The following is a 27,284-nucleotide window of genomic DNA, read 5'->3' as shown; positions in this document are numbered from 1 at the left end:
TACCTGGAGCAGTTCTGCTTTTCTAAACACATCTTGTATTTAAACAGTGGGCTTTTTCAAAGACATTGTGCAGTGTGGATGACACCCTTCAATGCCATGCTCACCCGAAACTCACCCGAGACTGAGATCGAAGAACCTACTGTGAATCCAGGCTAAGAAAAAAAATGGTTACAGGGAGACACAAATATCATATAAACACATAAAACATACCGTATATAAAATATAAGCACTGTTTGATTAGTCTCCTCTATGAAAAAAACATCTATGAAGTCTCATATCACACAGACACCCGACAATCAATTTTAGCTTTCTGAAAATGTTATAAGAATGCGACTTTTGAACGTTTTTTCGAACATTAGAGGAACATTCCGAGGAACATTATAATTTTGAAACCATCAAGAAAACATTATTTTGGAATGTTTTTTTATGCATTAAATTTTTTTTTTTCTTGGTTATGTAAACATTCCATTTTTCTAAAATGTTATGAGAAGGTTACATTTGAATGTTCTTTCAACGTTTAAACACCCAGTTTTTATATTTAAATAACTTTTTTCCTTGGTTATGTAAACGTTAGAGGGATGATTTTGAAACCATTGTGAAAATATTTATCTGTTTTTTTTTTTGTTTTTTTTTTGTTTTGTTTTTTGTCCAATATGTTTTTGTATGTTTCTTTCTTTTGTATGTTATGTTTCTTTTTTGTAGTTTTTTAAGTATTAGGAAAGCTTATTTTTAGTTATGTGAATGTTAGAGGAACATTCCATAGTATGATTCTGTTATAAGAATGTTAATTTTTAATGTTCTCTCATTATTTACAACACCAATTTTTTTTATATATAAATAATATTTTTCCTTGATTATTGGAATGTTAGAGCAACAACTTGTTTAACTGTTCAAAACATACTTTTATTTTTTGCAATAATATTTTTCTTTTCTTGGTTATGTAAACATTAGAGGAACATTCAGTTCTACCATTCAAAAAAAATGTCTTGAGAGTATACTATTTTTATTACTGAAGAAATATATTGAACATTGTTCTGAATAAATTCTGGAAACATTCAAAATAAACCATAAGGATGAGGAGAAGCTCAAATATATAAGGATGAGGAGAACTTTGTTCCCTAAGTATGTTTCTTCTTAACACTGTGAGAACGAATATCAAAAGTGTCCCATAAGTATTGTTTTGAGAATGTTTCATCCTTTTTACCTTTAAAAAAGTTATTGAAATGTATGGGAATGTTTCCTGTTAGCTGGGTTGTTACAGGTAAGTGCAGAAAACACTGTTGATTTAAATGATTTATGATATAACGGTATACTGTATGTGTCAAATTATGGACTTGAGTTTTGCCTTTTCTGTTGCCTTTTTCTTGTTGCCCTTACTTGGTTCTGTTCCTGTCCTAGTTTAGTTCATTGGGTCATTATCTTGTTTAGTTCATTATCATTTATCCTCCTCCTTTTTAATTTGTCATTGCACATTTTTATTTTGTCACATTTGCCGCCATTTTAATAGTGGCAACCATGATCACAGTCTTAAGATCTGTACAGTATAGAAACTAAATGGAAGTGGAAGAAAATGTCAAATGAACTAATGCAAATAAATATTCCAAGTTAGTTTTGTGTGAGGAACCGAGCATGCCGCCTTAATTCAAAATAAATGAATTCATAAAAGGCTAAATATGGGGGCTTTAAAGGCATTTTGTGATTAATCTGTGTAATTTCTGCAGTAATGTTTTGGTCTTCTTCTGATCAGAGAGTGCTTTTCTGAAAGAGCCAGTTTGCGCTGACACAATTTAATAACATCAAATCATCTCTTAATGACTCCAAGCTGCACTCTAAATAAGATGAAACGTTCACATGGCTTCGGCACACAATTATAGGCCTTCATTTCATTTGCAGCTGGAAATTCATGCGGAAAACCTTTATTTGATAAAACACTTTCTGTTTTGACTCCACAGCAACTCAATCCTAAAACTAAAATTCAAATGGGAAGAGGTTATTCAAAAATCAAGAAACTCAAAAAACCTTACTACCTTAAAAGTGGTGCATGCAAATCAAAAAGGTCAAACGTTAACCTTCAAAAACTCCTTTTATGAGGGCTGTGGGCAATATTAGACAAAAATGCTGTGCACCAAAAATCCACCGGAAATAGTGTGCTGTGGACCTTTGGAAAGCTATTTTCAGTGTATTATGATTCGGGACGCACTAATCCCAATCTCAAATGCCATTTAGGACGGATATTGCGCAAATTGTTCTTTATCCCAGGTCATCTAAGGATCCTCATTAAATAAAAACCTCCAGCTAATGCGGCTGTTAAAAGGTCTACAGCAATATCATTTTCCCTTGATATGAAAAACATGTCTGATAGGTCATTTGTGATTAGAAGTCCCGAGATATCTAAATCAGGCTTTCTTTTAAATATAAATACTGTCCTTTATAATAACAAGGTAGGATAGGAAAACGAATCAAATGGTATTATTAGAAACCCTTTGTTTGGTTGTTTGGCTTTGTTGCCTAAATGAGAACTGGGACTGGAAAGATAACATCCATCATAAACGCAGAATGAAAATGATCCAGCTATATTAAAGCAGTGTTATTAACGGGGCAGAAGGGTTTGTTAACCCTGATGTATTAACGAGAGGACAGACTGCAGTAACACGCTGGAGAGCGGGCTAATTAACTCATAAACACATGCACATCTCCAGAGCTTGCGTAGGGTCGCGTATGTTTGTGCGTTCTGTCGTATTATTTAGTGTAAGTAGTTGTTCAGTGTTGTTGAGCCCTGGAGTAGTTGACCTGAATGAGAAAAGTGGCCATGGAAGAGGAATAGCCTGCTATAGCGCCCCTTGTGGCAGCACTGAGAATGCAATTGAAAGCACATTTCCAGCATATAATAAAACAATTTTAAAAAGTAACTGTGACTTCAACTCACAATTTGGACATTGTTTCTTGGAGTTCTGAGGGAAAAAATGAGTGGTAATTGCAAGATATGAACACAGAATTGCAAAGTTTAAACTTTTATATATGAAAACATTTTTCTAGAACTTTTAAGTATATATATATCTCGCAATTCTGACTTTTTTTCTCTAAATTCTGTTTATATCTCGCAATTCTGACTTTTTCCTCAAAATATTTCATTTCTATGTCGCATTTCTGAAAACTTTTTTCTCTAAATTCTGCATTTACATCTTGAAATTCTGAATTATTTCATTAAATTCTGAGTTTATGTCTGGCTTTTTCGTACTTTTTCTAAGAATTCTTTCTGTTGCAACTGACTTTCTCTAAATTCTGCATTCAGAACTCGCAATTCATATTTTTCTCACAATTTGTACTTTTTTTCTCACAAGTATAACTCTTCTTAAAATTTCTAGAAAAAAGTCTGAATTATGAGATAAAAATTTGCAATTATCTTTAAAAAAAAATTTATTATCCTGTGAAACTATGAAACAAGCTTTCTGGTTTCTTTGGGTGATTCACAAATTGGCAGGAACAGCCATCAATAAATCATGGACTGAAAAGTTCATCTAAAAACATGATCATCAAAAAACTCATTCTAATTTCACATGCACATACTTTTTATTTTTTCATGTATTTATTTATTTATTATTACCTTGTTATTTTGAATGCTCTCATATAAATATCAAACATAAAAATGAGGGAAAAAAGTAAACCAGTTCATGGGAGAGTCTTTGAAAGCACTATTTCCAGCAGCTCCTTTGGGTGATTCGCAAATTACTTGGCAGGAACAGCCATCAATAAAACCTGTGCTGTGAAGTTCATCTGTAACGTCGGTTTGATGATTGATTTCCACACTGAGCTGATTAGTTTCAAGCGTTTGCTCTGCACATTAACTTTTCATATTCATAATCTGTGTCAGTCACAGTGCTGTAAAAAGCCAGCACTGGTATTATTTTGGAAATGCATCAAAGGGAAACAGAGATTGACCAAAATCACACTAAAATAGACCTTATGACATGCACATATGATTGCATAACAAATCTTAAATGCAGGTGTGAAGAGCAAATTCAATCAGATTCACAATTTTTATAGTCAGACTTTGCATAATGCATTTATATATATATATATATATATATATATATATATATATATATATACACACACATACATATATATATATATATATATATATATATATATATATATATATATATATATATATATATATATATATATATATATATATATATATATATACAGTATATATATAATCTTGCCATCTACTTTGTAATAACAAAACAACCATGCATTTTAAATAGAAAAAAGAGAGTATTAAATCCATTTTATGTAGTTAAATTAATAATAATAATAAAAAAATTAGGCATGAACTAAAGAGTATACCATTAGATAAACACAACATTTAAGATAATTTTTCTTAACCGACATGTTCAAAATGCTTAAGTATTTAAAAATTGGAGATATCACAATATAAGCACTGCACTGAATATATTATGATATTATTGTATATTAAGGTCCTTGCATTGAGATCAAGTGCATCCAGTGTTATTTTAGTATTATTTAAAATAATGATATTTATATTATAATAATGAATCATTATTGTATTTATTTATCATGTGTTCCTGTGGCTCAGGTGCTAGAGCATTGCTGTAGCAGTGCAAGGTTGTGGGTTCAATTCCCAGAAAACACGTTAGGTAAAAAAATGTTAGCCTGAACGTACTGTAAGTCGCTTTGGATAAAAGCATCTGCTAAATGCATACATTTATTTTATTTTTAAAATTAGTTATATATATATATATTAGTTATTAGTTATTATTATTTTTTAGCTGTAGTCCTTTTAGTAATTATTTATATTAGTTGCAAAGGCAATTTTGGCTTACATACTTTAAGTTTTTTTTAATTTAATATTTATTGTATGTCAGTTTTAGAAAGAATTCTTTTTTTTTTTTACAAAAAAAAATAACAACGCTGACTGGATTGCAGGAGTGTGGAGACACCATCCAGATGGGAGTTTAAAGCTTTTAGAGATCCTGTGTTCACTCTCTGCCAGATAAGTGACCTGCCATTATCTGAGAACATGAAGATCTCTGTCTTCTCAGAAATGAAACCAACAAGAAACATCAATTACTAATATTTTTAAACAACTCCGTTAAGAGTACAAATATATATATATATATATATAGAGTGGAGTACGAATATATATATATATATTTTCATCCAGAGTGCTCTGCTCTATGGTGAGTAATGCTCAGCTCTTGTCAAATCTGCTGCGGCCGCTGGCAGCACGCCGGTACAGAAAGCACCCTGGCCATGAAGCTTGGCAGTGTTTGTCAGAGAAAAGTCCAGCACTCGAATTCGGAGATCATTACTGAAAACATCTCCACAGGCACTCAGTGCCCGCATCTCCCGGACCAGAGCTTCATTTCTCAGCTTAAAGGACTTGTCCATGACAATTCAGATTTTGGAGGTCTGCAGCAAGTTTTTGGTTGGTAATGCGGTTGGAGCTGAAGGAAATGATGTCACCACAGGAACACACAATCTCAAGCATACACTAGCGACTATCCTGAGCAGTGACATCAAAGACAGTGAAGAGGAAAAAGTATGCTTTTAAGAGCCTATAAAAAGACATTTTAATTAGTAAATATTGTTTTCAAATATTTTGCATCCAATGAAAGGCAAGTTTGAAATGGCGTGTAATTGGCTCAATTTTAAATTCTGAGTGAACTAGCTCTCTAGTCTCTCTGGTCTGATGAAATAATGAAGAGACGGGCTAAATCCAACAGGTTAAATTATTGAAATGTTTGCTTGTGGATTTTCCATTGTCGAGTCTCTTGGCACAGTTTTTCCTGACACATTCGTGACCCGGTTTAACTCCACTGAAAGTGGAATGAAATATTAATGGAATTAAGTGACAATCACAAGCTGGCAGTAATCTCAAGCCATTCGTCAGCGCAGCTATTACAGCCTGCCAGAGGCTTTATTTGAGCATACAAAAAAGAACAACACACACATCAGCTCCTAATAAACTACTTCAATTCTCAACTATTCTATATATAAAACTTAATTGCACATCTTTATTTGTGTTAATGCGCTTTTATATGTAACGCAGTATTATCATAAGTAATGGCTGATATGAAAGGACAATAAATAAAAAGCTTAGCACTAGAATAAGGTTTACACACACAAACAAATACATAAATAAACATATAATAACAGAATGTAGTTAAATTTAAATAGCATATTTAAATAAATAAACAAATTAACAATTAAATGAAAATAATACATATTAACAGAATATAGTAAAATATCAAAATTGGCTGAAATAAATATAAATAAACAAATATTTATAAAAAATAAAATAAAAATTACAATTAAACATAAAGTACTCATTATCTACAAAATAAAGTACAATATAAAAAGTATATTAAGTCTTACCGCTAATAATGTATATAATAAATTAAGTGTCTCATTTGGCTGATGTGCATGGATAAATAAATATGTAAATAAATAACAGAATATAGAGAAATGATAATAATTATTGTAATTTATTTGGTATTGCATCCAAAATAAAAGTTTTTGTTTACAATCTGTGTGTACTATATATATATATATATATATATATATATATATATTAGGGGTGTAACGATACGCGTATTCGTATTGAACCGTTCGGTACGACGCTTTCGGTTCGGTACGCGGTACGCATTATGTATACCGAACGGTTCGTTGGAGTAATTAATTAACGTTATATTTGAAAAAAAAAAAAAAGAGAGAGAAAGAAATATAATGATATGCGTTCAACAAGGTAGCCCAATAACCCAAACAACGTAACAGGCAACGCCCCTGACACTCCCGAAGAAGAAAAAAACACCATCTTATATGTTTATGTTAGGCTACTCAGCAGGCGCTCGCTCACTCAGTACACGCTGAAGGCTCGTTGCAAAATAGCCAATGCGTTTAACAGACTAGAAATGAGAAGATCCTCCAATAACCAACAGGTCTGGTGTTTGGGTGCACTTTGGATTCCCTTTAAGCTATAATGGTGATGGCAAGAGAGTGGTGGATAAATAAACAACGGTATGTCGCATCTGCAACATGACAGGGTACACCAGCGGGATTACAAAAAAAAAAAAAAAAAAAAAAAAACAGCGGGAATATCTGGGATATATGCGTCAGTACTATCTGGGAAAAGACGAAAAAAAGGAGAAACATGCACGCAGCAAACTATCCCTGCAGCATTTAGACACTATAGCTTACAGGGAATCCAACCCAAACACCAGACCTGTTGGTTATTTTAGGATCTTATATTTCTGGTCTGTTAAATGCATTAGACATTTTGCAACGAGCCTTCAGCGCGTGCTGAGTGAGCGAGCGCCTTAGGGGCCGTTCACATATCGTGCCTAAAAACGCATGGAAAACGCTAAGCGCGTCTTTCTCCTGAGGCGTCTGTCTTTGCTAAGCAACAATGACGTGCTCTCTCCATGAGACGCGGAAATTTCAGCGAAGGATAAATGGATTTGCAGCTCTAAAAATCGCTTGCAGTAGCTCTGCTACTGAATTTATTTCAAAATTGCAATCCATATACAACTATGATCAGCTGTTCCTTCATCTTGGCTGAGCTCTCAACGTTGTTACGGGAAAGGATGAAGCTGATTGGTTGGTTCTTGTCACATGACCCGCGGTGCGCTTGCGGCATTCTGAAAAGTTGAGATGTTTTTACATTTTGCTGTATCTAAAACGTATCGAACCGAACCGAACCGAACCGTGACATCAGTGTATCGTATCGAACCGAACCGTGAATTTTGTGAACCGTTACACCCCTAATATATATATATATATATATATATATATATATATATATATGTATGTATGTATGTATGTATGTATATATATATATATATATATTAGGGGTGTAACGATACGCGTATTCGTATTGAACCGTTCGGTACGAGGCTTTCGGTTCGGTACGCGGTACGCATTATGTACCGAACGGTTCGTTGGACTAATTAATTAAATTTGGAAAATAAAAAAGGTGTGTGAAATATAATGTTATGCGTTCAACAAGGTAGCCCAATAACCCAAACGACGTAACAGGCAATGCCCCTGACACCCCCGAAGAAAAAAAAACACCAACTTATATGTTTATGTTAGGCTACTCAGTCAGGCGCTCGCTCACTCAGTACGCGCTGAAGGCTCGGTACGGAGCCCCGCACGTCACCTGTAGGAGAGAAAAAACATCAATCCGTGGCGACGGTTTTGCAATCCGTCCCCTCAGTTTATAAACCGTGCTCATGAATTAATAAACTGTTCACTCGGTTTAACAAATCGTACCCAGGATTAACAAACCGTGCCCACGAATTCCCAGTCCGTGCGTTTAGATAAACCGTACCCTCGGTTTTTGAATCCGTACCCACGAATTCATAATCCGTGCGCACGCTTTCGCAATCCGTTCCCTCGGATTTGAAAACTGACACGCATTTTACACTTAACAGTGAAACATGCATCTAACTCCGGCAGGTGGGGTGAGGTGGGTGGAGCTTAGTATAATAAAATCACAAAAATAAGTCTTCATGTTAAGAAAGAATTGTACACAAGCATTTCCAAAACTGTCCAAAGGTTATTTAAAAATAAAGCAATTCACAAATTATTTTATGACAAATATTTTTACTGTCTTGTACTCATTTATTTAGCCTACAAATTAAAATTATAAAAAATAACTTTATTTTTATTTGTATCATTATTATATATTATTATACAGGTTATGCATAAGAATCTTTTATCCAAAATAACTTACAAAAGAGGAAAAAATTACTCCAGAGTCAGTCACAATGCCAGGTTTATTGCACAATAATAATCAAGTGCTATTATAGATTATCAGCAATTGAACAAGATTTTAATGCGCATCTTTCTTATTAAATCTTTGTATTCCACCTCGTACTACACTTGATAGAGAATCACTTAAGACACTTTGCTGTAAACCTATTCCACATAATAATATTCAATAAAACTGTATGTTAACACGTAGGAGTTTGCTGCATGAATCCGTGAGTACGGTTTACAAATCCGAGGGAACGGATTGCGAAAGCGTGCGCACGGATTATGAATTCGTGGGTACGGATTCAAAAACCGAGGGTACGGTTTACAAAATCTAAGTGCACGGATTGGAAATTCGTGGGCACGGTTTGTTAATCCGTGGGCACGATTTGTTAAATCGAGTGAACAGTTTATGAATTCGTGAGTACGGTTTATAAACTGAGGGGACGGATTGCAAAACCGTCGCCACGGATTGCTTTTTTTTCTCCTACAGGTGACGTCCCGGGCTCCGTATACGGACATCACCGCAGCGAATGGTGCATTTACGTTATAGCCGCGGATATGAGACCTTACTCTGTAGTGGAAAACGCAGGTTTTAAGAACATGCTTAATGTAATTGAGCCCCATTACAATATTCCTTCACGAGCCCATTTCAGACAGACCGTAATTCCTGCTTTGTTCCAAAAAACATAAGCCCAAATAGAGAACCAATTGAGTAAAAACACACTAAATATAAAGAGTTATAGAGTTCCATATAAAAAGAGTTACATCTTTGTATTTGTTCATAACCACTACAACAATATTACATTTAATTAAAAAAAAAATTTTTTATAAGGAGCTATTTTTGTTTTATACAGTATGCTGCTAAGAAAACACCATAGAAGATGGGTAAAGAATAGCTCCATCATTGTTCAATGTAAAAAAAACACATACTTTGTTAGTTTTAATAAATAAAACATTTTTTAAAAAATCAAGGAAATTTATCTGCCAATTTTTTCTTTTTGCTGTATCTAAAACGTACCGAACCGTACCGAACCGAACCGTGACATCAGTGTATTGAACCGAACCGAACCGTGAATTTTGTGAACCGTTACACCCCTAATATATATACATATATATATATATATATATATATATATATATATTCACCCCCAGTGCCGTGTGAGGGACTTTTTATTACAGATGCACGCACTTTATTTCACATCTTCTGAACTGTTGACAACAAGCATCCACTTAACCCCATTGAAAGTCTTGGAAGAGCAAGGAAAATTTTAATATAACTGCGAATGGATTCGTCTGAAAGAGGAAAGTCCCATACACATAGGATGCTTCAACAGTGAGTAGAAGATGGTCAAATTTTCATTCTCGGGTGAACTAACCCTTTAAATGATAATTCGGGTTAAAGGAATATTTACTAAAAAATTACTATCCTGTAATTTCATTCATTCAAACCTGCATTTGCAAAGCTCCATTAAATGTGACTCTATACAGCAGTATTTTCGAAGTCTCCGGAAGTCATTTAAGACATTTACGAAGAGAAGACAAAAGCAGAGGGTTTTGATTTCTTTAAAGCTAGGACACAATTGTAAGTTGTTCAGTATGGTTATAAAAGAGTTAAATATATGTGGAGTGAAACTGACCTGAACCAAAAAATTCCAAACTGAGCTGTATTAATCAGTATTAATGTGGAAATGTAAATGAGATGGATCGGTTCTGACTGCTACAGTGTGGGTAATTTGTTCCCGAGGGTGTCCTGAAATTAACATGAATTTTAAAACCCTCTGATTTATTTATTATATCTAAAGCCCTTTTTTATTTAATGGAGCTGAGACAAAGAAATTGGTATTAGTCACTTTAAGATGTCCTACAGTACATCACATTCTCATGTCTAAATAAATAAGATGAAATATGATCTCTTTTTTGGTTTTTGTAATTAAATGTGCAAATGTTATTTTTTTTATTTTTAAAGATTTGTTTGCTTTGTATTTGTTTTATTGCACTGTATTTTTTATGTTATTGCATCAAGTTAAACTAAATAAAATGAAAAATGTTGCCTTGGAAACTTTTATATTTTATTTCACATAATGACAATTTTTTATATATATTAATTCAAGTTTCAGTTTAGTAAACTATAATAACACTGGTTAAATGACAAACAAATAACTGAATAGATGAAGTGTACAAACTTGAGCAGAACATACTGTAACTGTAAAAAGTCTGACAAGTTCTTAAAACACAACACATTCCATTTCTTCTTATTTAAAAAGGCACTGCATAATAGGAAGGACCCATTAAAAACACATGTTTGGTTTTGCATCAGATTCAAATGTTATCAGACAGTTTGATTCAGTAACCCCTCGGTGTAATAACCTGTTTCACCGCGACCCATCCACCACACCTGAACATACTCACACCTGATCATTTCCTGATTAGCTTGTGACCGCTGTGCTTTGTGGCCCTTAAAGGCTGTATATTCTCAGTCGCAGGTTGACATTTCCCTCCGTAGATAAGTGATTTTCCTCCAGGCCTCAGCGGGGAGAGCGGAGGATATCAGCAGAGAGACGAGATGCTGTAATGACCGCTGGTAAACAAACAGCCTACTCTCACTGGAGGAATACAAACCTAAAATCAGAGAAAAATTTAATCTCCACCAATATTTCTTTATATTAGAAATATTGGAATACAAGCCAATTCAAACTTGTGCTCACTACAACTTTAATGATAAAGACAAAGAGAAATTCTGAGGTTATCAAAGTAAAAAAAAAAAAAGTCAAAATTTTCAGATATAAACTCAGAACTGTAAGATATAAACTCAGAATTATAAGATATAAACTCTGAACTGTAAGATATAAACTTAGAACTATAAGATATAAACTCAGAACTGTAAGATATAAAATCTGAATTATAAGATATAAACTCAGAATTATAAGATATAAACTCAGAACTGTAAGATATAAACTCAATTATAAGATATAAACTCATAATTATAAGATATAAAATCAGAATTATAAGATATAAACTCAGATCTGTAAAATATAATCTCAGAATTGTAAGATATAAACTCAGAACTGTAAGATATAATCTCAGAAGATATAAACTCAGAACTCTAAGATATAAACTCAGAACTGTAAGATATAAACTCAGAATTGTAAGATATAAACTCTGAATTATGAGATATAAACTCAGAACTGTAAGATATAAACTCTGAATTTTAAGACATAAACTCTGATCTGTAAGATATAAACTCTGAATTATAAGATATAAACTCAGAATTGTAAGATATAAACTCAGAATTATAAGATATAAACTCAGAACTGTAAGATATAAACTCAGAATTATAAGATATAAACTGTGAACTGTAATATATAAACTCAGAATTATAAGATATAAACTCAGAATTATAAGATATAAACTCAGAACTGTAAGATATAAACTCAGAATTATAAGATATAAACTGTGAACTGTAATATATAAACTCAGAATTATAAGATATAAACTCAGAACTGTAAGATATAAACTCAGAACTGTAAAATATAATCTCAGAATTATAAGATATAAACTCAGAACTCTAAGATATAAACTCAGAACTGTAAGATATAAACTCAGAATTATAAGATATAAACTCAGAACTGTAAGATATAAACTCTGAATTATAAGATATAAACTCAGAATTGTAAGATATAAACTCAGAATTATAAGATATAAACTCAGAATTGTAAGATATAAACTCAGAATTGTAAGATATAAACTCAGAATTGTAAGATATAAACTTTGAATTATAAGATATAAACTCTGAATTATAAGATATAAACTCAGAATTATAAGATATAAACTCTGAATTATAAGATATAAACTCTGAATTATAAGATATAAACTCAGAATTATAAGATATAAACTCAGAATTATAAGATATAAACTCAGAACTGTAAGATATAAACTCTGTACTGTAAGATATAAACCCAGAACGTTAAGATATAAACTCAGAATTATAAAATATAAACTCAGAACTGTAAGATATAAACTCTACATTTCCCAATTATATTACATTATATGTTCCCTTATTTTTCCTTGCAATTCTAAATTTCTTGCAATTTCCCCGTCACTGAATAAAAAATAAAAAAGTTAATTGCAGCTTTTAATTTCACAATTCTGACCTTATTTCTAGCATTTTTTAGTTTAAATCTTGCAGAAACTGAATTGCGATGAAAAAAGGTTTAAAAGGGGCAGACGATTTAACTGCCTCATATGCACTGTTGGGAACGTTACTTTAAAAAAGTAATTAGTTATAGTTACTCACTACTTGTTCCAAAAAGTAACTGAGTTAGTAACTGAATTACTCTATAATAAAAGTAATTTGTTACCAGGGAAAGTAACTATTTGCGTTACTATAAAAAAAAAAAAAAAAAAAAAAAAAAGTTGCTATATGTCAGGGAATTTTTTTTTTTTTTGCAGTTTTTTTTGCAGTTTTCACAAGTCAGTTGAAATGAGTAGAACAGACAGGTGTTCGTACATAACTTTCGATATTCATTGCACGTCAACAGACAGCAAGAGTTTTATCCTGCACAAAAGTATTATCTTTGTAAGAAAAGTGTTTGGGGCACTAGCTTTGTAGATGCGTGTCTCACATTACATGTACACATTACATGCACATTCTTGCCTTTGACCACAATGAATTTGAAGTAGTGCTTATATCTCCACCTTGAAAATGCCAACTTTTCATCGGATTGCTCCTGACTCACCATTTCTGCTGCTGCTGCGAATCTTTGTGTAGCTGTTGCGTGTGTGTGTGTGTTTGGCGCTGCTGCCGCGTGTGCCAGCATGTGTGTAAAAACACTGGCTCTGATTGGCTACCATGAAACACATGACTCTGCCTTAGCCAATCATAATCGCTTATCTCGTTATTAACCATAGACAGTAAAAGAAATGGACACAGCGACCCCATTGGAACTCAATTGAGACAAGTGAAGCCCGTTTTTAGCATTTTTTAGCACTTCCGTTTCTTACGCGCAGACTCAAACTAAGCTTGATGACGTAGGCAACCCGTCTGACAGATGTAAATGTTCTACTAGCTGTGTGTGCAAACTGCCATCGTTAATCTTGCAGAGACGGCGAGCTTGAGCGGGGAGTTCTTTGTCGTGAGTGAGCAGGAGTAAGTATTCTGAATAATTATTTTGTATAGTATTTTAAAATGTAACGCCAGTACGCCATATTAAGTTAATTGCCTGCGAGCTTCTCCTCCTGTCTGTACGGTAATGCGACAGAGAGTCGAGTGGTTATAAGTAATTAGTTAGATTACCCCGTTACTGAAAAAATAACGTCGTTACCTAACGCCGTTCTTTTAAATGCCGTTATTCCAAACACTGCTCACATGTATATTATAAACAGAAAAATATTGTGCGTTGGTACGGACACTACTATAGTTATCATTATAGTTATCGTTTTTGGTGTGAAAAGTCATTTAACTTTGTTTTTCCAGCGGACTTGTTTTCTATATTTAAATTGGGCGTATACATGTTCTTTGTGTCCGACTGCATCGAGCAAACAAGGATATCTGCTATTGTTGTTGGATCCGTCCCTAAAGTGGGAAGGAAAAGTAAATTTGTTCTTATTTAACCGGAGCTGTCCGTTCGGTTCCTCCTCAGTGGGTTAAACCCAGCTGAAAGTCCTTGGGGAATCTGTTGCCGCTTTCCTGCATTCGCCTTTACCTACCTCACTTCCTCTCTCGCGCATTATTCATCATTTAATCTCACATTCCCTCTGTGTAAATACAGCCCAGGCCTTTTCGTCCATCCCTTCCTGTCAGCAAATACATCGCTTCAGTGACATGTCGGCTGGAATTGTAAAAGTCATAATATTATAATTGAATCTAAACACCTTTGAACTGCTCTTCGCTCTTCATTAATATGTTATAGTCAGGAGACTGCAGACTTTTTCCACATTTTCTGCACTGAAAATCTGTGGAACGGACAGAAACATGATAAAACATGTTAAATCATGGTGTCTGAGGATGATTAAAGAGCATTAAAATGTATAAAATTCTTTTTTTAAGCATCATAAGTTTACATTCACAAATTTAAGGCCATAAAAAGTCTTGAATATCTTTAGTAGCATAGAAATTAGTCTTAAGAGTAGTTCACGGAGGTCTTTAATAACACTTTTATTATGGCAGTTTCATGCTGCTGCTAAGTGAGCTCTGAGACGCAGTGCTGCATGTAAATGACTTTGTCAGTCTCATTCAGTTTGGGTTTTTTATTGGCTGTGCATTAAGATCAAGAATCAACTTTTGAGCTGGAAATATACTGTGCTGCATTACAAAGTGTGTAAATGTATGATACAGTATATAGTTTAATGGAATATACACTGATTCAGATTCTTTGCCTTTTTAGTGTTAATACAGCTAAAGACTGCATTTGCTTATGCTAATTTATATACTAACTTCCACTGCCAAATAAGGATACAAAATTAGCCTTAATAACCTTTCATATCCAACATATTAATGTGTAAAAACATTACAATTTAATTAATTAATATAATAATACATTACATTAAGTATATACTACTAATGCTTTTAAATCTTTGATTTAGTACTTAATTAGTGTATTGAAATTTATATTCACACATTCTAAAATGTCTTAGATTGAATACAATATTACCATCAAATTCTGTATTCATGGCAAATAAATAAATACAATAAAACAAAAATAATAATAATAATTTATAGAATTAAACTTCTAACAATATTAAAAATATGCCAATCAATTATCTAAAAACTTTCGAATTAAAAATCATGTGAACATTAAAAAAAAACATCTATTAATTTCTTAGTAAAAAGATAAAATAAAAAATAAAGCTCTAGCTTGAGCTGAAAACATAATCATAATCAAAAGACTGTTTAATTAATTATATTGAAACTTTAGCACTTATATTAAATTAATCTAAATGTTTATAATTCAAACAAATTCTGTATATTTCTCTATTCATCAAAGAATCCTGAAAAACAAGTTTAAGCACAACTATTTTCATCATTAATAATCAGAAATATTTCTTAAGCTGCAAATCAGCATATTAGACTCATTTCTGAAGGATCATGTGACAATGAAGACTGGAGTAAAGATGCTGCAAACTCCATTTTGCACCTCAGGAATAAATGACATTTTAAAATATATTAAAATAGAAAACCACTATTTTAAATTGTAATAATATCACAAAATGTACTATTTTTACTGTATTTCTGATCAAATAAATGCAGCCTTTGTGAGCATGGGAAATATTTTAGAACAGTAGTGTACATACTCAATGTGCCATTTCTTATTCAAATGTGTTATTCAACAAGAAAAAGAATAGAATGGGACTTGATTTTATCTGTTGGTAATTCATTGGATTGTAAAAAGTGGGCATTACACACCAGAATAAAGTCAGGTGTTTGCGTCTGTTCTAAACAGCACCCTCTGGAGTTCTGGAGGTGATGTCGGCGCAGGAAGGAAGTGGCAGCGTGATCTCCTGGAGGCAGTTTCCTGTGTTTCAGGGCATCACACACAGGTAGATGTCAGTGTAATGAAGCTTAACGGCCTGCCGTGACCCGGTGACCTGTGACCTCATGCTGCGAGCGACTGATTGATTGATGGATAGATGGATGGAGACACACAGCAATGCTTCTGTTGCTGCTGTCTGCTGACCGCTGTGTGCATCTGACCCCTCATAGCCTTTACCTAACAGAGAAGTGACAGATGGACACACACACATGCTGTGTCCTTCACCCTGCTGCATCTCAGTCATCTAGATGTTTCGATCTGAATGAGATTCCCCAGCTGATCAAAACTGTGCTCCTGAAATGTGTTTCCTCTCGACAGCTCATGCAGTTTCTGGCTGCTTTCACATTTAACTTGATTGCTCGGTTTAGACCTGACGTCTCACACTACCTTTCTGCCGCAGGTCTGTTTTCACATAGAAACACGCGGTTGTAAACTGTGATAAATTTGTGCCATCACAGTCTACTGCAGATGTAAACGCCAAGTACTTTATTTGTCAGCTGTGAGGACTGGCCAGGAAGGTGCCAGACTGGAAACTACTGTTTACTTCCCTATTTTACTTGTGTCTTTCTGCCGTTTGCAAAATTATAAGAGAGGAATATTATATTCCAGGGCACAGGTATCCATTTGTATATGAAATATACAAATACAAAAACCATTAAAAATCTGAATACAATATAGCAAAATAAGTATATATATTTTTTTATATAATTTAATAATTAAAAAAAAAAGTGTGATTAAGATTAATTTGTAATAGTAATGAATAATATTATTTCTACGTGTGCATCAATAATCAGTAATCCTTGATCATAAAACACTTTAAAGATCAAAGAGAAGTCTATTTTATAAATAAAGATTTTAATATCATTGCTAAAGCTAAAAAAGTCCTACTAATATTGCATATATATATATATATTAATATGTGTGGGTGTTTAGCGTTTAAATGATGTGTTAGTGTTTAAATTATGAATAATAAAATATAACATGCACACATAAGAAATATAAAAATAATGTAAAAAAAACTTTTTATATATATTTATATAAAAGTGTAAAAAAAATTACATTTAAAAAAAATGTTTAAATATATTTATGTAAAGTATCTATCTATCTATCTATCTATCTATCTATCTATCTATCTATCTATCTATCTATAAACACTGTGTGTGTGTGTGTGTGTGTGTGTGTGTAGTTTTAACATTATATGTGTGTAATAAAAGAACAAAAGGTTTTAGTGTCCCTTTTGAATTGATTTTGTTTGTCTGTTTAGTTAGTTGGTCCTGGTCACTCTTGTCAGGGTTATTTAATGGTAATGACCAGCTGACTGGAACCAAACTTTAAAGTCAAGCAGCCGCAGATCTGAAAAGGCCTCAGATCTCCGGCCACCGGTTCATTCTGTGATTGTGAATACCTGCCGGCACAGGTTCACTCTCGTCTGCTGTATAAAGACCAAGCACTGAGTCTTAATTAAGCAGAAGAGATCACAGCCCACAGATTGACATCAAAGGCCTCCAAACTTCCTTTCATTTCAGGCCGAGCGATGAGAATGGACGTGTGTCTCTGTCGGCCTGCTCTCTGTCTGTCGGTCTCACATAAAGAGAAGTCCACTCGAGTAGAGGACACGCAGATTTACTCAGCTAACCGGTGAGCGCAGCGAAACGCCTCCTGACAGACGTCCTGTTTAATGTCCGAGCATCAAAGCAGAAACTCCCTGATGGACGGGCACACCGGTTCGTCCCGGGCAGCCGGAAACATCAGAGGATCTAAACGGAATGGGGTTCGATTGCTGGGTCCAAAACAAATTTGATTCTCCCCCGTCCACCTGTCAGAGAGAGCACTAGCTGCATCTGTTTAACCAGGGTAATATCTGTCATTCACATTCAACTTGCTTTCTTCACACAATTATTCTCTGATTTATATGTCTTTTGTCCATATTATTAAAGGTCCTGTGACATGAAAATTTCACTTTCCGAGGTTTTTTAAGATTAATATGAGTTCCCCTAGCCTGTATATGGTCCCCAAGTTTCTAGAAATTTGAATCGGTGTAAATTGAGATTTTTCTATCTTTCTCTGCATTTGAGAAAATGGAAGCTCAAACGGGCTGATCTTGAATCTCCTCGTTGTGACGTTGCAACGAGAATTGTTACCTCCCCTTTCTCTGCTTTGCCCGCCCAAATATTTACATAAAATTCAGCACAGGCGTTACAAACAGACTTTTATGATATGGATTCGACAGCACCGCCACAAAGAGTGAGTAACAGTGTTCATTAATGCCTGATCTGTGATCAGTGATTTCTGATGTGTAGCTAATCGTTCAAGTTCACACAGACTTTCTTTCTAAATCGTTTAATACGGTTTATGCATCAGTGAATCAAGCCAGTGACTAAACGATCAACTTCATGTTGTTTCTCTTAGAAGCATGAAACAAATCTGTTATTTAAATTGTGATTTAACTACAGAGAGCGATCAAAGAACGCTCGCTTTTTTCCGCAGCTGTTACACATCGCGAGTATATCTGCACACTTGCCCAAACTGCCGTTACAATGAATGACGCTGTTAGGCTGCACAACGGAGCTCTTACTGTATTCGTGTGTTTGCTGTTAGCTGTGGTGAAAGCATTTTGTGAGATAACTTGTTGCAATAATGACGAGATCACTGCATCCACGCGATAAACAGACTCTGTCTACTCAATGCTCATCACTGCAGCCTTTCATGTGATGGGGAAAGATCGAAAAAATAATTATATAATCAACACTTCCACGATTCGTTAATCTCGACAGCTGTAATAGTAAAAAATAAAAAAAAAAATATATATATATATATATATATACATACAGAAGATTACAGATACATACAGAAGATTATCTATCATTAATTAGACAAAATATTGCTGAAAATATTGTGGTTTTCAGTAAAAATGTTGCCACAAAATGGTAAAAATAATAATAATAATATTTTTCCAATATAAATAAAAACTTAAGATCCTTCATAGATTTAAAGTAGGGCTTCAGATAAAGCTGGAATCTGCGCAGAGAGGACTTTCATAACTTTGAATGACCCTTCAGAAAACATTTATGTTGATTTTTCATTAACATTTAAGCAGAAACATCCACTAATGTGTTTCTTAAGGAATCTCATACCTGATTCCCATTCAAATCCACTTTATCAGCATCTTCAGTGGATAAACCTTGGAAGCTCCTGCCTTCATATCTCAAAACACATGAATATGTAAACAGACATCTAATGTTTGTGGAATGTAGGATTTTCTTATCGTCTTGCAGAAATATCCCACGCCTGACCTTTCTCCCGCAGGACAACAAACACAACCGCAGGTAGCAGAAGTTCATCTGCTGGGGTCTCAATCACTTGATTACACACACACACACACACACACACAAGTGTTTTCTGAGCGTAACTGTTGACACAAGCGATTACAGCCTCCAGCCGACAGAAGCGGGTGAAGCAAATGTCAGCGACCTTCACAATGACAATAACCACCATTAAAAAGAAATTAAAGTGAGTGTTCCTGGAGTCTCGGGAAGCTGAATCACAAATCCTCCCGCCGTGTTTTAAAACCACATCCGCCAAGGACGCTGAACAATAGCCAGACGAGGCTTTCAGATCGCATTTTCTTCCAAATTTCTACTTCCCAGTGGAAAGGAGAATGCTGTTTTTTCCCGTTCAGAGAAAAGAGCAACCACATCTAACAAATAACAACACTGTCATCAGCCGCTGATTTGGGCCTGCGCACCGTGAGCTAGACTCAGTTGGCCGCTTGTCTCGTGTTGCTGTAGGAATGAAGATAACAATGCCTGCAGTTCACACAGAGACCAGGATGAAGATGGGAAAAAGAGTGTGTTTCTGCTGATACGATCGAGACAAATGCTGAAGATGTGTCAGTAATAGGTTTATTTTGTGTTCTGTAGGCCTCAGCTTTCTTGAGATTAAGCCATGAGATCACATGTTGGTTATTTGCTCAGAAACGCTGCTGAAATCTGCCAAAAATGACATTCAAAAGTCACTCCATCTACCAGAAAGTAGTGATTTTGGTATTTTGTTTGGTGCCTGATTAAAAATGCACCAATCACATTCACCTGATAATAATCACACCATGCACCTGAGACCAATTAAACACACACACACACACACACACACACACAAACAACACAATCAATCAGACACGCTTTATAAGCATTGGAGTTCCACTCACACACTGCCGAGTATTGTTCTGCACATATCCCTCTCCTAGCGATAGCTGTGATACCAAGCAATTTCATGTTTGTTTTCATAGTCTTGTCTTAGTTTTTAGTTTTCATGGTCTTGTTTCAGTTACTAGTTTTCATCGTTTAGTTTTTTTTTCCTGCCTTGCCCTGTTTCTTGTATTTATCCCTTTGCTCTGGATTCTGGATTACCTCTCTTGCTTAGGTCTCTGGATATTGTTCGTTCATCGAAGACCCACGCTTGCCCTAGGAATATTCTTATTCTTGCCCTCTATAAACACTGTTTGCCAGTGTTTGTTATAAATACTTTTTATAAAACTGTAAAAATTTATTGGATATTATTCTTACATGAGATAGAATGAATAGCAACAAAAAAGTAAATGTAAAGAATTTAAATGAAAATTACAAATGTTGCCTTGACAACTACTTGAAATAGTAAATGAATGTAAAATGAACTAAAACTGAAACAAAAATGAATCACAGCTCATAAGAAATGTACAAAAAAAATAAAAGTGACAAATTCATTAAAACAAATATTTTTTTATATATATATAAATATTATTTTATATTATAAATTTTTTATTTTATATATATACTGAAATTATTACAATTATATAATTAAAATTCATTAAATTTTTTTCCTAAATCTACTATTCAAATTTAGGCAAATAGTCTTACTCCTTGATCGCTAACAGGTGTGTTGTACAAATACATTCCTAGACATGCAACTGTATGTCTGCCAAGTTGCCACTGACCTTTGACCCAGATGTAAAAATGTATAAATAAGTAATATACTTGAGTATTGTTAACAACTGAATAACCATTTTCTTGATACCTACAGTGCTTACACTTTACTTTAAAACAGCCATTCAACTCAAAGTGCTTCCCATTGTTTCTACATTTTTTCCAATCTAATGGCTTCTTGGCTCCTGTGGCATTATGGGATAGCAAAGGATTCACTTGCCGCACACTTGAGAACACAGTCTGCTGTCTGCATAATGTGTAGCAGGAAACTGCACATAAGAACGACTTAAGAGACAGTGTTTTGTGTACGAAGACACCATTATGTCACGTCTAATGATCTAGAACAAATTCAAGTGTGCTTTAGAGATAACCAAGTCAATATTTAATGACTTTGATGCTTATTTCTCTGTAGAAATGCAACCATGAGTTGAAAAAAAAAGAAAAAGAAAACATGGGCATTTATGAATTAATTTGACTTTCAACTGCTTCATCAAATGGCATATTTATTCTTCCCCCAACAACGCAAGATTGAGAGTCTATAAAGCTAGGAAAAATCTATGATGCAATGTAGGATGCTTTAAACTTTGTAAAAAAAAAAAACTATTAATCGGGGCAGATTAATATAAATACAATATATTCTCTGTCTTGACTAAAAAATGTGAATTTCCTGAATTTGTAATGAAAATCAAGACAAAAATATAGCTGCAAGCAGCGATGGCGGGCTCAAGCCACCAATGCCATCGCCACCCCGGTGGCATCAGGTAAACTGTGCCCAGCGGGCACATGCATTCACAATATCCCTCTGGCAGTGAGGTTTTAAAGGATATGGCAGTTAAAGGGTTAATCCGAATCATCTAGACTTTAAAATCACATTCACAGAACAATATATATATATATATATATATATATATATATATAACTTTAGTAACACTTTACAATAAGATTCCATTTATGAACATTATGTTATCATGAACAATATTTATATAGCATTCATTCATGTCAGTTAATATTCCAAACTTAAATATTAAAACATTGTTTTATTGTGATTTTTTTTCCAAGCACATTTTACCAATTCCAAACCATATCAATCTTAATAACTACCATTATTTTTTATTTAATCATTTATGAGTGCTATACAATAGTCCAGGAAAGCTGGAAGAGAAAAACTCCTTATATTCATATGTGCAGAATTATTAGGCATGTTTTCTTTTACAGATGAAATGCGCTAAAAAAGAGTTTTAACTCAAACTGTAAAGTCGAAAATTATGAAATACCCATTAGAAATATCAAACACAAAGGCAATACAGAAATGGATAAGTTAAGACTTGACCATTATACAAAAAATGCTGACTGGGTCATGAGGTCAGAAAAGAAGAAGAAAAAAACAGGTCAAGAAGAACTGACAAAAAGAATTGCAAAATAATAAGGAATTAATGTGAAGATAAATTTTTAGTCAATTCTGCAAGACAGACTTTCAGGAAAGGAGGTGGAATAAAAATGAGCTCCTAAATCTTAATCCTGGATTCTGGAAGATATATTCCTCAAACCATCGGACAAGAGGAGGTGGTGCTGGTCCTTCACGAGTCACTCTAATCTGTTCATAAAGCCTATATATAAAGCCTTAATATATAGTATTTCACAATACTTCATGGTATTCTAATTAAATAATTTTTTGGAATCTTAAGTCTCTCAGAGCCTGACACAGAGTAATTCTGGAGACTCCAGGAAAGTGGCAGTTCTGTAAAATGTTGGCGCTGGAGACTAAATGCACCCTGATAGTTTCACACCTAATTCACTTAACACACACACAAACACACACACACACACACACACACACACACACTACCCACAGTGACAGAGGGACAGAGTGACATCAGATGTATGATAGTTTTTTAATTTTCTATCATCCATATAGTGTTGTATAGTCATGAAACTATGCATATTTCCTCAGAATGACTTGTCTTCTATGTGTACATTTTTTTGAAGTGTTTAGAAGCTGCACTTTAAAAAAATATAAGACATTTACTGGTTACTTTTTTACTGTTATTTCAAAAAATCACCACGACAAAACCATTCAAGCTATCCAAAATTCATTTGCATCTGTTCTGTAAGATAAATTCTTTAAACAGTGGTAAAAGAGGATGTGGTGCTGATCCTTCAAGAGTCACTCAAAACATGTCTATCCATAAAGCCTATAAAGAATTATTCTTAATATACAGTTCACAATACTTCAGCTTGTTATTCTAATTAAGTGAGGGTCATTTTATCAGTAAAATACATAAAATTCATATTATTTTTCTTTGAAAGATTTCTATAAATGATTTAAATCATACTTGTTTCTACAATAATTATTTAAAAGTAATCCTATAGCTCCCTCTGGTGGCCATTATAGGTACTAAGAATTGCAAGCTTGATTTATAAGTTATGATAGTTTTAATTTTAGGCTGGCTCTTGAAAGTGATAAAGCTATGAAACTTACTGTGCTTCCTTCAAATGAGGACTTCTACTTATATAAAAAATTATGAAGATTTAGAATGAAAAATTGTAAAGATATAGTAAAATAACTATTGTATTTTTTTATGTTACTTTAATAAATCTCTATGGCAACACCATTTAAGCTATCCTAAACCCATTCACAATTTAACATCTCAGTTTATAGGCATAATGTTGAAAAAGGAGTATGGAGTAGTATGAGTAGGAGTATGAATTCATTTGCAGGCTTTATCATAAATCCACAATAAAATTTCTGAGTTCTGTATCAATCTGTGTTGTTGTTTGTTTATTTTTATCTTTTATTTTTCATAGGAAGATAACTTACTCTCATTTTTAATAAATGTGCTTATAAACCAAGGACAAGCTATTTATAGCTGTATTTATAAACTGCTTACTACTGACTATTGATATTGGGACAAGGCTTTATAAAGCATGAACTGACTATTTAATAATGAGTGCAGTTATTATAAAGTGTTATCAATGAATTTGCTAATGTTAACAAATTAGACATTATTTTACAGTGTTATCAAATCCTTAAATGACTCATAAGCATTTGTGAAAGTTCTGCTTGCATTACAGCTTAGTATTGATCTGTGAGCTGAACAGATTTACTGTTACATCCATGAGATTATGTAAATTAAAATAAATATAATGTCACAGGATGTCATAGGTCAGTATCAAATGAGTTTGAAATTATTATTTGCAGCACAAATAAGGTTTTTTTTAGGATTTTTAAAAATCCCTAAAACTGTCAGAAAAAGGTTAAGGCCTAAGCTATTTCTATGTGAGTGGCTAATTTTATTTTTGTTTTTATAATTGTAATACACAAACTATGAAATTATACAAAATGTATAAAAAGATAAATAAATAAATACGCACACATTAAAAAAGCAGCCAAGTCGAATGAGTTTCCTTTTTTATATAGATTAAAATTGAAGACAGAAACAAGTGGTAAATGTGGTCACTTTAATATTCAAATCCAGTAGATCCAGTTTATGTTCACGTGGCTGTTTTCGTTTATATTCGCCAAGCTATTATGTATTTTGAAATAATCTTGTCCGTGATGTGTTCGTTCGTACGACGAAAGGCAGAATCCTGCAGCTCGAGAGATATGTTATTCTGCCAGTCGCGCTTTCAAATAGTCTTGCACACTTAAACAGGTCACAAACACCTGCATTTAGCTCTTGTTGTGTTACAATGGGTTTATTGTGTGCATTTGTGGTAATATTTTATTTAAAAAAGCTCTTAAACAATAATAAATTCGTTTGTTTTGAGCTGGACACTGTACGCGCTGATCGGAGCGGTGATTTCAGATAGGCAGCCACAAATATTTCATTTTCACACAAACAGTTCAAAAACATCTGAATTTAGCTCTTGGTGTGTTCTAATTGGTTGATTGTGTGATATCGCTGTAATAATTTATTTTTAAAAGCTTTAAAACAGGAATAAATTCGTTTTCTCTGAGCTCTTTACTCCAGACGCTCGTGATCACAGCGGTGATTCATCTCTCCTATTTCTCACGTATCTCTGGCCAGAAATAATTTATCCATGAGCCCTGAACCGGTAATAATCAGATATGTTGGTTTAGCTTGTCAGTGTGAATTAAATCTAAGTATTTGTTTGTATTTTTAACCGATTTAAAAGTGAAAGTAAAAGTCCGGTAACTGCACCTGTAGGGGCGCTATTTCTCTCAGACAATGGAAGTCTGAAGCACACACACTCAAACAGAGGGACAGCGTGAGATGAGATGTCTGACAGTTTTTTAATTTTCTGTTATGCATACAGTGTTGTAAAGTCGTGAAACTATGCATATTTCCTCAGAATGACTTTTTCATCTGTATGAAAAAATTATTTGACGTGTTTGGAAGCTGCAATTTAAAAATACAATAATGATTCCCTTTGTAAGGTCATTTAAAAAAATCACCACGGCAAAACCATTCAAGCTATCCAAAATCCATTCACAATTTAAGTTCCTATCAGAAATACTGATGTGTGTTCAGAGTTTTGTGAAATTCTAAGTATGTTATTTGCCTCAAAATCACCTGAGAAGTATTCCAGTTTGACATGTTGCCACGGCAACAATTTTTTAGATATCAATATCCCCCTTGCAGATTTATATCGGCTGTGTTTTAACATTATTCTGATGAAGTTTGAAGCAAATCGAGTAATAATAAGATGCTGAATTCAAATCATTTTGAAAATGACACACTTCCTTCTGCCAGTTGGTGGCGCTATAACTTTGACTCCTAATAGTCACATATATGCGATCGACATTATACAACGAATAATCTGATGAAGTTTGATTAAAATCAGGAAATGTATGTGGATGGTATTAGACACTTCCTGTTTCTAATTTCTCGCCATAATTTCAACGCCTCGCCACGAGCAAACCGTTCGAGATATCAAAAATCCCCTGGCAATTTTTCATCCCCAGTGTCTTGAGATCATGTTGACCGAGTTTGGCGGCAATCGAGAAAAAAACCTATGACAAGTATTTCAAATTCCAGAGCATGCGCTTTTTACATAACTCTAAATAGCTGACTTCCTGTTGGGTGGAGCCTATGACATGCAATACGAAAGTTGTTCGGCACGATGAGATCTATATGTGTACTGAGTTTCATATGAATATGTGCAAGTATGTGTGAGCTATACATCAACATTTCTGAATGTGTTCCAGGGGGCGCCGTAGAGCCACTGTGCCACGCCCGGGTCCCAGCCTCTGCAGGCTCCTAAAGGCCACAGATTCCAAAGTGTGCGCAAATTTTCAAGAGTTTTTGAGTATATTAAGGACCCCAAAAGCCCCCACAACTTTGACGAAAAATTTGAATACTAAACCCTAAATAGCCAACTTCCTGTTGGGCGGAGCCTATGATATGCAATACAAAAGTTGTTTGGATTGATGAGATTTATATGTGTACCGAGTTTCATACGTCTACGAGCAAGAATGTATGATATATGGCCCTCCATATTCCAGGGGGCGCTGTAGAGCCCCTGTGCCACGCCCGTGTATCAGTCTCTGCCCGGCCCTAATGGCCGCAGGTTCCAATCTGTGTGCCAATTTTCAAGACTTTTTAAGCATGTTAAGGGCCCCAAAAGCCCCCGAGACGTTGGAAAAAAATAATAATAATAATAATAATAATAATAATAAAAAATAATCCTAAGGAAAACAATAGGCCTCTCGCCCTTTGGGCTTGAGCCCTAAATACTGGAGGGGGGGGGGGGGGGGGTGGGTGCAGTATTATCAACATTAATGTTGTCCTAATCCAAATAATGCCATCTCGTGTAAAAAAATTAAATTTAGCCTAACTGAACACATGGAGACAAAAAAAGCTGAACTGAGTCCATCCTTAATATGACTGACAGAGACGAGGGACTCGTGCATATTATAAGGGGTTGGTTTCCCACGCTTTGAAAGTAAATCTGTAAAAGATCTCAACAGACACTTCCACTCTTATCCAACTGTTCATTTTTTTTTTAAACCATTTTATTTTGGAAGATTCAATTTTAGAATTTTCCA

The sequence above is a fragment of the Carassius gibelio genome, chromosome B25 (genome assembly GCF_023724105.1).
Source record: "Carassius gibelio isolate Cgi1373 ecotype wild population from Czech Republic chromosome B25, carGib1.2-hapl.c, whole genome shotgun sequence".
Lineage (NCBI taxonomy): Eukaryota > Metazoa > Chordata > Actinopteri > Cypriniformes > Cyprinidae > Carassius > Carassius gibelio.
The sequence above is the reverse complement of the archived record's forward strand: the minus strand, read 5'-3'. Positions refer to the sequence as shown.